The sequence below is a fragment of the Chrysochloris asiatica genome, unplaced genomic scaffold (assembly GCF_000296735.1).
Source record: "Chrysochloris asiatica unplaced genomic scaffold, ChrAsi1.0 scaffold00144, whole genome shotgun sequence".
Taxonomy (NCBI): Eukaryota; Metazoa; Chordata; class Mammalia; order Afrosoricida; family Chrysochloridae; genus Chrysochloris; species Chrysochloris asiatica.
This window is the reverse complement of record NW_006408662.1, coordinates 2,821,153-2,828,434: the sequence shown is the minus strand read 5'-3', so window position 1 is coordinate 2,828,434 and position 7,282 is coordinate 2,821,153. Positions and strand designations below refer to the sequence as shown.

Genomic DNA, 7,282 nt, shown 5'->3' with positions numbered 1-7,282 from the left:
GTTTCAGGCTGTTTTGATCATTGTGGGAATGTTATTCTTAAGCAATGCTTTGCTGCTTCCAGGTCTCTTTCCTTTCCACATAAAGTTAATGATCAGTTTTTCCATCTCTTTAAAGACTGATGTAGGAATCTGGCTTGAGATTGCATTATATCTATAGATGCTGTGGGTAGTGTTGACATTTTCAAAATGTTACGTTTTCCTATCCATGAGTATGGTATATTCTTGCATTTTTGTAAGTCTCTTCTGGTTTCTTCTAGTAGGGTTTTGCAAGGAGCCTCTGGTAGCGTAGTGGTTACGAATCGGGCTATGAGCCACAAGGTCAGCAGTTCGAAACTACCAGTGGTTCCATGGGAGAAAGATGAGGCGATCTGCTCCCATAAAGATTTACAGCCTCGGAAACCCTGTGTAGGGTTACTATGAGTCGGAACCGACTCCATGGCACTTAACAACAACAACAGTAGTGTTTTGCAGGTTTATTTTATATAGGTCTTTTGTTTCTCTAGTAAAATTTATTCCTAAATATTCATCTTTTGGGTGGCTATTGTAAATGGTATTGTTTCCCTAATTTCTTTTTCAGAGTGGTCTGTATTAATATAGAGGAATCCAACTGATTGTTTTGTATATTGATCTTGTATCCTGTCACTTTGCTGAATCTTTCAATAAGTTCCAATACTTTTCTTACTCAGTCTGTGGGATTTTCTATGTATAGGATCATATCACATGCAAATAGAAAGAGTTTTACTTCTTCTTTGCCAACTTGGATGTCTTTAATTTCCCTCTCTTGCATTATAGCTTTGAATAAAACTTCCAACATAATATTGAATAGGAATGGTGATGAAGGGCATCCTTGTCTAGTTCCTATTCATAAAGGAAATGCTTTCAGTTTCTCTCCATTGAGAGTACTGTTGACTGTTGGATTTGTATATATGCTCTGAATTATGTTGAGGAATTTGCCTTCAATTCCTACTTTGTCAAGTGTTTTTATCAGGAATGTATGTTGGATTTTCTCAAAAAGCTGTTCTGCATCAATCAATATGATCATGTGGTTCTTTCCCTTTGTTTTATTTATGTGGTGGGTTACATTGATTGTTTTTCTAATATTGAACCATCTTTGCATCCCTGGTATGAATTCCACTTGATCATGATGTATTAATTTTTTGATATGTTGTTGAATTCTGTTGGCTAGGATTTTATTGAGAATTTGTGCATGAGGGATTTTGGTCTATACTTTTCTTTGTTTATGCATGCCTAAAAGGTACTCAGGAGTTTCCCATCCTTTTCTATGTTCTGGTATAGTTTGAGTAAAATTAGTATCAGCTCTTCTCTGAATGTTCAGCAGGTCTACGGCCATACCACCCTGAATGCGCCCAATCTCGTCTGAATGTTCAGCAGGTCTACGGCCATACCACCCTGAATGCGCCCGATCTCATCTGAATGTTCAGCAGAACTCATCAGTAAAGCCATCTGGGCAGGCCTTTTTTTGTTGTTGGGAGTATTTTAGTGATGTGATCAATTTCTTCTTTTGTCATAAGTATGTTCAAGTTTTCTACTTCACCCTGTTATTTTAGGTAGGTTGTAGTGATTTTCTAAAAATTTTTCCATTTCTTCTACATTTTCAAAACTTATTATAGTACAGTACTTCATAGTATTCTGTTGTTATCCTTTTTATTTCCTCTGGTGCTGGTGTGATTTCACACATCTAATTTGTTATGCATGTTTTTTGGGTCTTCTCCATTATTTTTGTTAGATTTTCCAATGGTTTGTCAATTTTATTAATCATTTAAAAGAACTAACTGCTTGTTTCGTTGATTCTTTCTATTGCTTTTCTGTTTCCTAATTCATTTATTTCTGCTCTAATCCTTATTCTTTTATTTCCTTCTGTAAGTAGGCTTACTTTGCTACTCTATTTCTAATTGTTGGAGATGTTGGGTTAGTGTGTTGATCTTGATTCTTACTTACATCTTTGCATATGTGTGCATTTATTGCTATAAATTGCCTTCTAAGCACAGCTTTTGCTGTATCCTAAAAGTTTTGGCATGTTGTGCTTTCATTGTTATTTGCTTCCATCTATATATTTTTATTTTGTTTTTTTATTCTGTTACCCAGTAACTTTTAAGTAGGGTGTTATTCAGTTTCCATGGAGTTGATTTTGTTTCCTTGGTCTTCCTATTGTTGATTTATATTTTTATAGCATTTTGTATTTTGATGTTTTTAAATTTATTGACGCTTGCTTTGTAGCCTAACATACAGTCTATTCTGTAGAATGCTCTATGTGCACTGGAGAAGAATGCATACTTTGCTGTTGTTCATTTGAGTGCTTTGTATAAATCTATGAGGTCAAGTTGGTTGATAGTGTTGTTTAGTTCTTATGTGTCTTTGTTAAGTTTCTTTCTAGTTGTTCTGTCCTTTACCAAAAGTGGTGTATTAAAGTTTCCTACTATTATTGTAGAGTTGTCTTTTTCTTCTTCCAGTTCTATTAGAGTTTGATTTCTGTATTTTGAGGCTTTTTCATTGGGGGCATAGATATTTATTATGGTTATGTCCTCTTATCCAACTGACCTTTTAATCATGAGATAGTGGCCTTCTTTGTCTCTTATGCTGGTTTTTGCCTTAAAGTCTATTTTATCATAAATTAATATTACCACTCCTGCTTGGTTTTGATTATCACTAGCTTGATTTTTGTTTCTGTGCGTAATTCTTATAGACAGCATATTGAAAGATCCTGCTTTCTTATCCATTCTACTCCTCTCTGTCTCTTGACTAGAGCACTTAATCCATTGAGGTTTAGTGTAATTATTGGTAGGTATGAACCAATTGCAGTCCTTTTACTGTGAGTTTTTTGTTTGTTTTCTTTGGTGTGTAATGCTGCTATTTTCTTTGTTTCATATATTTTTATGTGCTGAGTTCATTTTGTTTGTACATTTAAAAAATCAATTTCTTCACTGCTTTTGTTTTAATATTTACAAAAATTTATGGTTTTCCTTTTTCTTAATTTGATGTGAAGGCATATTAATTTTCTTAGAGGTTACCCTACAGTGTTATTAATTTCTTTCCCAGTTCAAAGCAGTCTGCTTTATCTTGAAGTCTTCTAGATGTCCTTGCCATTTGGAATTCTGCAACTATAATTTTCCATGTTTTTGCTTTTTACTTGTCTTAATTATATATTGATGTTGCTGATTCCATACATTCAATCTTGCAAGTTTGATTTACTTTGGATACTTCTATATCTGAATTGAATTCTAGATGGTGTTGCCATGTATGTCAATCTCCAGTTGTTTTCTGCTGTTGTTGGTCCTCTGTCAAAGAATTCCTTTTAGTATTTTTAGTAAAGTTGCTTTGGATATTACAAATTCCTTTAATTACTGTTTATTTGGAAACATTTTAATTTTGCTGTTGTATTTGAGGGACAGTTTTGCTGGTACATGATTCTTGATTGGCAATATTTTTCTTTCAGAGTTTTGTATATGTCTCCCCACTGCCTTCTTTCTTGCATGGTTTCTGCTGAGAAATTTGAGCTTAATCTTACTGGTTTTATTTTGTAGGTATCTTTTCATTTTTCTCAAGCTGCTTTCAGGATTCTTTCCTGTCTTTGATTTTGGAGAGTTTGGTTATGATATGTCTTGACAATTTTCTTCTAGGGTCTGTCATGTTTGGGGTTCATTCAGCTTCTTGAGTATTTATCTTCTCATCTGTCATGATGTGAAGTAAGTTTTCTTCCAACAGCTCTTTGACAATCTCTTCTGTGCTTTTGTTTCTTCCTGTTCTGGAATTTCAGTCACTCATAGTTTATTCCTCTTCATGTTGTCCCACATGAATCTTAGACTTTCTTCAGATGTTTTTCACTTTTTTCTGATTGATCTTTTAGCTTACTGGTATTGAGTGATTTAGGTTCAAGCTAATTCGGGCTTCCATTGATTCAAATCTACTCCTTAGCTCTTTCAATGTATTTTCCATTTCTGAAATCTTAGTACTAATCTTCTGGATTTCTGTTTTCAGGTTCTGTATTGTATTGTCTCCAGTCCTTTATATAGTTTGATGGTTCCTGTAGTGCTTTTTTGAATTCTTCCTTTTTTTCCTTGACCCCTCTATCAATCCTTTGGCGGTACATAAATACCATTCTCTTGAATTCTTTCTCATGTGGTTCCAATGCCTTTTATTCATCAGATGTTTTTTCTAACTCTTGGTCACTTGTTTCTTCATGTGAACAGAAACTTTTGCTTTTGAGACATTGTGCTTTGTTGTATTTGTATTGCATTGATGATTGTATGATGCCTCCTAGTGGCTGTGCTCAAGATATGAGCTTGCACACCATTCTCTGTTCACTGTTTCTGCAGTTGAAGTCAACTTAGTAGATGTTTATTGTTGTTGATATGGTGGATAGCACCTGGTATTGACTCTTACCCAATGGGTGGAGCCATAGAAAGCAATGGTTGTGACTGGGCTGTGTGGACACTGTTGCCTTCTTAATCTCTGTGAGCCACAGGTGTATTTCTGCAACACCAATATGTTTTCTCGTCTCTGAAGCCACTCACAAAAGCTCAAGTGGCTGTGCCCATCTGGTTGGTGGGTACAGGTCAGCACTCTCTCCTTTTTTGTCACATCCACTCAGCTTTCTCTCCTAGTAAACATTCATTCCACTTCTCTATCCCTTCATATAAAGCTCAGAGTCCCAGAAAAATCATCTGCATCTGTTTCATTTAGTTTTCCATATCTTTGTTGTAGAGGGCCCATACACTCTTTCTGCTTAGTCCGCCATCTTGCCACCTCTCCCACCTATAGACATTTCTCAATTGTATAATATAATTTGAAATTCCAGCTGCCCCAAACTCGTCCCCTCATTTGGAAGTCCCAGGATCTTAAAGTTGTCAGGATGTTCAGTTCTGTTGAGTGTTCTAGTAGCATTAAATTAATTTTATTAGTTATAAATTAAAGGACTGTGTCCTTTAATTATTTGACCAGGTGATACATAAGGCATTTGGTTTCTTATCAGCTCTTTTCTTTCTTTGTGCCTTTAGCATGGTGTATTGCATTTCTGTGGATTTAGCGTCCTGGCCCCTCAAATCAATTTTGCGCCTGAGTTTGCATCCGAAGAAGAAAGAAAGGGAATGGTGGCATCCTGGGCCCAGAGGCTGAAGACCATCTGGACAGAGGAGCCCATCAACTGCACTACACCGTGGTACTTTGGGCAGTAACACTTTGTGCCTTGCACACAACACAAGAGCACCATGATACAGATCCAAGCAAATGCAAGGAAGAGATGCTGCTGTAATGAAATAAAATTACAAAAGAGCTTCTGGATATGTTTCAAGATGTTCGTGGATGAGTGTCTTCAGGATTCTGTACCACCCGATTACAGTCAAACCAGACACATGTGCATTTGCATTTCTGTCTGATTCATCAGGAAGCCATTCTTTTGAGGATCAGTGGGTCAGGGTTTGTTGTGCATTTGGGGAGCAGAGGTTTCTCAGCATTTCCATCATTGCTGTCTTATATGCTTGCAGTAGCAATGGATGATCCATCATTAGGGAAGCATACTTGCTTGACTTGATATGTAGCAAGGAAATCTTCGGTGATCTTGGGAAGCCATGTCTTCTTGTCCAGATCCCACCTCGAGGGGGTGTCAGTTGGCTGCTATCCTAATGAATTGACTTCTCTATTAGGATCTTTCTGATGTCACCCTCTTCCCTGTCTCTGTACAGTTCTGACATTCACAATTGTTCATCAAACTCATGTTTCCCATTCAGGCTGTTGGTGTTCATACTTGCTACCCAATCCAGGGCAAAGAGACTGAGAGGATACCAAAGTCAAGGGGTTCCAAAATCTCACCTCCTTTTGTATTTTTACTTTTTCTTGGTTTCTGGTATGCTAATGCTTTCTTAGGTATCCTGGACTAATGTTTCCCTCGCCAATCTTCTTCTGTCTCTGGAATTTCTCAGAGTGTCCAATCCTTTTCGAATGGTACCTGACTATCACTCAATGTTCTCAAATCCACCATGTAAACTATTGGGTTCTATTTCCACACCTGCACCCTCATCCCTTAGCTCCATAAATGGCAGGAATATTCATTCCACATGCAGGTCCAACACCTGGAGCTCATCTCGGCTCACCTTAATTTCTGATTTTTAAAACCTTATTGCTGAAAAGAAATTCGGCATCACAAGGACAGTGAGAATTGTGCTTTAATAGATAAATGAATAACCATGGCCCCCACCAGCCCTCCACCCTATTTGAGGGGTTGTTGTTGTTGTTAAGTGTTATCAAGTGAGTTCTGACTCATAGTGATTCTGTATAGGGTTTCCAAAGAGCAGCTGGTTTCCAAAGAACCAACCTTGAAGTCCAGCACATTAACCCACAGCGCCACACTGGGTCTCCTATTTGAGTAGAGGTTGGTATAAAAGAAATGAACTTAAGTTGCTCCAGGTAAAAAAAGGGTTAAAAGGTTGAAGCAGTGCGAGCAGCCAGAGAGCTCAGTCTGTGTCTTGTACCAAAAGGAGAGGGGAGATGTGTATGCCTCATGAGGGAGAAGAGGAGCCCCAGACATGGTGGTGAGGTGGGGATGTAGGAAAAGATGAAGTGTGAGGAGTTTGGTGTTAAGGATGGTATGGGAACCTTGGGGACAGCCCATTTCAGCCCCAGGTAGCCCTCTGCTCCATCAGTTGTGTGCCAAGATCATTTAATTTTGCCCTTAGAGGAACGGGTCACATAAGTCATGCCTTAAAGTCACTTGGATCCTACCAGTCTAAGAGTACTTGGCCTGAGATCCTGGGAAATGGTTCCATCCAGTTGGGAGCGATCAGATAATCATTCACAAACATACCTGATGCTTAGGCCAGGCAACTCCATTTATAGGAAGGGACTCTAAGGATATAAACTAAATGGAAAATAAATTATGTAAATTAATGGTGGGTTTTTGGTGTGTGTGTGTGTGTTTTAACCAAACACTGTTGTTGTTGTTAGTGCCATCAAGTCAGTTCTGACTCATAGCGACCCTGTATAGGGTCTCCAAGGAGCAGTTGGTGGGTTTGAACCACCAACCTTGTGGTTAGCAGTGCAGTGCTGATCCTACAGTTAATTGTTTAAAGGAACTGGGGTTTTTTACAGAACTAACTATATGAAATGAAATTGACAACAAGTGGACAGGTTAGACAGAAAACTCTGAGGACGGCGAGTTTGTGTAAGTGGAGGAACAACTTAGACAGGCAGGCTGAGAATGGCTGAACAGCTTCGAGAACGTCATTACCGTCACTGAATGGTACATGCAGGAATTGTTGAATTGGCTTAT

At 37.9% G+C, this 7,282-nt stretch overlaps 1 protein-coding gene across 1 annotated transcript in view; it reads left to right on the top strand.

The window, feature by feature from the left end:
* The window catches only part of LOC102820173 (ribosyldihydronicotinamide dehydrogenase [quinone]-like), a 67,276-nt gene that overhangs the window by 44,903 nt on the left and 15,091 nt on the right, over window positions 1-7,282 (top strand). The window lies entirely within an intron of this gene.